Raw genomic sequence first — 6,000 nt, forward strand, 5'->3', positions numbered from 1 at the left:
TAATAATTTACTGTTGCAATTGATGAATTGCAACTAGAGAAGAATAATCAGCAAGATTTTTTAAAGTACTAATACTCTGATGAGCAAACTAGGTACAAAATTTATATAATGTTTAACTATCTATGGACGACATGAGTAAAAACATAGAGTACTCCATTTTTTCATACCTCTATTACTTAAGGCAATATGCAAATCCAAATCTTTCACCATTTAAACAAGGCATGACTTTGCTAGGAAGCACAACTATTTCTAACATTTTAAGTAAATTTCAGTCTTACTTAAACAAAATTTAGCCCCCTCATTAATCCATTTAATCGCTTAAAAATTACAATATATAGAAGGGGTTAGCAGAAAAAGTCAACAGCCCCATCAAGAAAGGAACACACTTAACACCAAATGAGGTTGCTCACTAATTGTAGTTAATATTTCAACAGCAATGTCCTACAAGGTCTCTAAATACCTGCTGTGCAGCAGACATGGCTTTACAAGTCAAGTCCCATTACCTTTCCCTGGTCACCCTAAGAAGGCCACTAGCATCACAGGTTTATTCACGTACAAACACCTGAAAATACAGTAGCCAGTCTACACACACTACTAATGAAATTAGTATTAAAAAAGAAAAATCCTCATCTGAAACATAAAATTAATCACTGGTAACCGATTTCCCTGCACAAACAGGGAACTGCAAATGAGAGTGTCTATAACCCTTGAGATAACGAGATAAACCATGTTCTGTCTCTACTACTAAGTAATAGCTTAGAAAGCACTCAGTTCCTCGGGGCTTTTTTTCTGTACCAGGTTTGTGTGCTACCCGAGTACAACACTATTACACGAGTGAAAATACAGACAGACTACAGAATGGACATGAGACTCATGCTTACATTTCCAAGCATGCAACTTGACTGTAAATATTATTCACATTAACAACTCTTTATGCCTTTCAATGTCAATTCTGAAATAGCATTGAAGCCAACCGAGAATACAAAAATACATCAACGTAACTATGGTATTGCTGTGAACTAGTATTGTTAGTTTTGTGCAGCACACAGCAGTGGTGGTAAGATTCCAACATACAAGGACATCCTGCAACCTACTGGGAAGACTACTGTCGTCTGGCTGCTAGAGAACATCAACTGCACCTACACACGTATGTATGTACATATGCAGTCAAAACAGCTTTTACAGCTGTTGTGATACTGAATAAGAAACACGGGAGAACATGGCATTTCCACTGATTTACCCAGGAGAGTTTAGCATTTGTTATGACGGAAAGCATTTTACCTTCCAAACATGAGACATTTCTGTTTAAGCTCTCTTACTTGAGAAAGAGTTAAACAGGAGTGTTTCCTATTAAAATCAGCATCATTTCCAAGCTTACAGCACAAATATGAATTGCCTGCAACAGCACTGTTGAAGAAAAGTCACACAATCAGCCTTCAGCTCAAGATATTTTTTTTCCTAAATAAAACAGACTTCAGATACGCCACTTCTGAGGTGCCTCTCTGCACACATGCCTACAATACATACAAATACTTAGTTGGATGTCAACATAATACGAAAACCATTTTTAGATTCACTTTCAAAGATTTCGGCAAGGAGGAAAGGATGAAGGATGTTCCTTCCCATATCTCTCCCACAGATACAGACAAGTGTTCTTTACTAAGACAAATTTTCAAGAAACAAAAAAAATAATGATTTCTTTATGCAGGGTAGGGAGAACACCCCAGAAAACCATGTCCTTCCTCTGACAAAGTAGAAATACACAGAAATGCAAAGTCTTTTCATCTCAGAATCTGCTGAAAAAAGTGTGGTTTTTGACAGCATCATATTAGTTCATGGAGAGGTTTGTGTTCAATTACAAACTTGTGCACTTAAATTTTCTTTTTTTTTTTAGGTCAGTCAATTCTTCCTCCCCATGCTTTACTTCTAGCTATGAAATGGGAGATAAGGCTTCCCTCTCTTTCCCAAGTGTTCCATCTCATCTAATTCCATCCTGTTTGAAGCAGGAACAATACGCTGACACAACACCTAGCCCTAAATCTGACATTATCCTATCATCTACAAATCCTTAATAACACTCAACATCCTGCAAAACGACAGTACTCCCTATAAATACCAGCAATTAAAAATCAGCAGTTATAATACTGAGTCTCCTTTAATTCCTGACATATTACTTGCAGACATTTTTGTGGCATATGAAATTTACACATAAAAGATAAAGAACAACAGATGAAACCCTGAGAACAAAGCCTTCTCAGCTCGGTTACTCTGCCTACGGAGCTTCATAAGCTAACTGGAGCAGATCTCTATCCTGCCAATTGGATTTCAAATTCACAAGGCATATCATTGTCCCAAGGCAGCCTACTCAATTCATTGCCTCTCATGAAAGCACTTTAATAGATAATGATGCACAAAGAATATGCCTAGTTGCTCACCACGCATTTAACCAGCACAGGAGAAAGAGAAGCCCGGACAAAATGAAAATGGCACCAAAGAGTCGTCTTCTGCCCTTCCCATCTGTAAATGCCAGCTTCCTTTTCTACACTTCAGGAGGAGGTGGGGCTGGGAAACACTTCTTTCAGAAGTTCCACCCTTCTTTACAGATGCACAGATTTCATTTATAGTTAACTGGCGACATACAACATTAACTTACTCTGGTATTCATAGCTTTCCATCCACACTTGTCCCATGATAAACAACAGCTTAGGGCAACTGCTTATTAATATTTTCTGCACCACGACACACTACAAGACTTTTAAGTCTGTCTCACTGACTGGCTCATTTTAAAACAGTAAAATTCCAGCCAGTTTTTCTGTAAGCAGAGAGGAAAAAAGGGAGACTGTCAGAGCATTGGGCTGCTAACCAACACTCCCTCTCAAATGTCCAAAATGCAGCAGCCAGATCAATGCTTACATGCTCTTAGCTTTAACAGACTCCTGGCAAAATCACTTTGAGTTTTACCAATATCATCAATGGACTAAAGGTTCTAGGCTTGTTGCGTGGGTAAACTGTAATGCTCTTCAAAACAAAACCACTCCCCCTCAAGAGCTGACCTTGCTTTTGCTCAAGGTAGTAAGTCTTGACAGGTGCTTTGAAACAACCATTAGAGAGACTCTTGAGTGTAAGGTGACCTTAACTGTGAAGGAACTGAACAAGAGGTAGTCAATATTAACTAGGCCCTCTGGGCAATATTGTCATCTATTTCAATATATAAATACTTGAAATCATTTAATATACAGCAGCATTCAGAGACTTCAGTAATAAGAAGAGCTTTGTCCAACTGACTGGCACTTTTACAATAAGCTCCATTTAAGACTCGGCCCAGTCTCATTTTATCTGTCTTACTACTTACTTATTCTTGCAGGAATAGCACGCTATTAAGGTTTGCCGACTAAGATTTGAAGGCACTTCGAAGATTCGTTGTACTACACAACTGGTTATTATTATTGTTCATAACTGCATTTGGTTGGGAGGAAAACAGCTATGTGCCAAATAATTTCCGTTCCACATGTAAAAGTGAAAAATATTTGCTTTGCTGTGCTCTTTAAAAGAGTAAACAGATAAAAGACTGCATTTTAACTTGCAATCCCTCACTGTGGTACTTACTCTGTAAGAACAACATGGCAGAAAAAATCCCACCATAAAGGACAAAAAGCAAAAAAAACACACCACCTTCCCTCCCACCAAAACAGGCAAATGCAACATTTGTGCCTTGGTAACTTCCCACCTGCAGGAATGCAATCCCCTCTCTTTCCTTGGCTTCTTCACCACTTCCCTTCAAGGCATCCAAAAGGCAACGCTATGCAGAAGTTACCACAGGTTCAAGATGACCAGTTACAGCGATTATTTACCACTCATTCACATCACAGCCCATTTTTACTTTCAAAGGCTTGTGAACAGACTACTGAATGCCATCCTCTCCATGCACTCTGTTATCCTGGTGAAACTCTGCAGTGGACTCACTTATCCCTTAACGTTCAACCCATCCTTCTCCCACAGATACTTCCTTGTTTCATGCATGCTCTTTAACCCATCCAAGTGTCATCCAGTCTGTGGCTCTCATAGCCTCAAATTCCACTCAGCAACAGTCTCAGAATGAAGAGATCTATATATTTTTTCATTAAGGTGTTATAACTACAGCCTGTCTCATTTTACATCTGATATATTCAAAAGTATTTAAGTTTACTGCATCTTTAACTTAAAAAAAAATCACACTGAATAGGAAAAAAATAGAAATCAATAAAAACCCCCTCATCTACAGAAGATTCAATTTTTTTACCGTACAACAGCAAAAGGAGAAAAAGGTCCATTATGGGCAGAATATACATTATCTGCTTTTCCAGTCATCAAATAGGATTTGTTAAAAATAATAAAATCTTTAAAAACTATACAATATCTATTGCTCTTGGTCTTTTCTTTCCTTAAACTACTGCTTACATATAAAAACTGCTTATGGGAAGACATGCTTGTTGACAGACAGAAAAAGACACTCCAGATGAAAAACATGCCCAGTATGAAAGTTGAGCAGAGAGGTACGTTTGATAACACTAGGAGTGGTACCAAATTCTGTTGTAACTGCACTACCAAAAGATTCTAAGACTAGATTTACTCTTTCCTCATCAGTATTTCTTGCACAAGAACCAAAATATTTCAATTGTTTTCCTATTGTATCTCGGTTGTTTTTAACTCTTGGAGAAATGTCTTTAAAACATATTTCTGGCCATCCAAAGGCAGACTTTCACCGGCAAAAGCATCAGTCGGAGGCCTGGCACATAATTTGAACAGAGAAAGCAGTCCTACTCTGGAGTCATTACTTCGGGTATTAAATGTCATCACTAGCCTGAGCCCAAACGAACGACCTGGGAGCCAAGACACCTAAGAACATATGTATTCAATGACAGCTTTCCTACCCCAGGAGAAAGTCTATGTATTTTGACCCAGTTTCACTGTAGAGTTTCACAAAACGTGTGCTCTTCCCACCGAGAAGGCTTCATGAACCCATCACAGTTACTGCCCCAGCTAGTTCCACATGCAAAGACTCTCATATTCGCTCCGCCAGAACTCACACCTTAATAAGATGGCTAGACACAGATTACCTGCAACCAACCTCAGAGTCTCCATGTCCTACATTTACTTCTGATCCCACCTACAAAACCAAACCGGTTCCCAAATGCTTCCCCAATAAACAGGAGGGGTACAGAGTAGCTCCTGGCGGTTCCCTATGAAGTCACTGCCTTTGTTGTTTTAAACATGCAATTTAAAGAGAATGACACAATCCAGAATATGAGAGAGATTATCCTGCGGTCTGCGGAGGTGCCGATTGCGAGCAGATAAAAATCCAACGAAACCTACGCTATTTCTCATCACCGGTCAAAAGATTTATACTTCATTTCTGTTCCTGCCGAAAACGGTTAATAAGGCAGAAAGTTTCCCTCCGTTAGGAAGTTCGGGGGGTTGCTTTGTTTGCTTTGCGTCAGCAAAAACCCATCCCTTCGCCGACGGCGGCCGCGATCCCCCAACCCCCCCGTGTGCTGCTGTTACCGACAGCCCGGTCCGACCCAAAGGGCCCGGCCTCAAGTCCCGGGGTGGGGGGGCACCGCCGCCACCGCCGCTCCTTCCCTCCTCCCGCACCCGCGCGGGCCCGGTACCTCGCCCTGCCCGCACACCCCCGCGGGGCCCGAAACCTCCCCCCACGGGGAGCCGCGGACCTACCGGCCGGTCTAGAGACGGAGCATGCAGGGCGGTGATGGAGCCGAGGAGCCCGAAGCTTCGCCCTCCCCCGCAGCAGCGCTCGCCTAAGGTTGCGGTCGACGCCTGTGGAACGCGGGGAGGGAGTCAGGGCGCAGCAGCATCGCCTCCCGCGCCAGCCGCCGCACGGCGCGGAGAGGGCGGGAACGGCGGCGCTCCCCGCCCCACGGCTCCCTCCCTTCCTCCCCCCTCCGCCTCCGCGCCGCCAGCAGCCGCCCCTCCCACCCCGCCAGCGGGCGACGGGGACCCAGC

At 42.2% G+C, this 6,000-nt stretch overlaps 1 protein-coding gene across 3 annotated transcripts in view; it reads right to left on the reverse strand.

Annotated features, from left to right (window-relative positions):
* PTPN13 (protein tyrosine phosphatase, non-receptor type 13 (APO-1/CD95 (Fas)-associated phosphatase)) overlaps positions 1-6,000 on the reverse strand; it is a 129,131-nt gene that overhangs the window by 122,844 nt on the left and 287 nt on the right. For all 3 annotated transcript variants that reach the window (XM_014950048.1, XM_014950046.1, XM_014950047.1), the window contains exon 2: positions 5,713-5,814. The gene's annotated coding sequence lies outside the window, so the exon portion shown is untranslated. The remainder of the gene's footprint in view (positions 1-5,712; positions 5,815-6,000) is intronic.

The sequence above is a fragment of the Calidris pugnax genome, unplaced genomic scaffold (genome assembly GCF_001431845.1).
Source record: "Calidris pugnax isolate Ruff unplaced genomic scaffold, ASM143184v1 scaffold42, whole genome shotgun sequence".
Classification (NCBI taxonomy): Eukaryota; Metazoa; Chordata; class Aves; order Charadriiformes; family Scolopacidae; genus Calidris; species Calidris pugnax.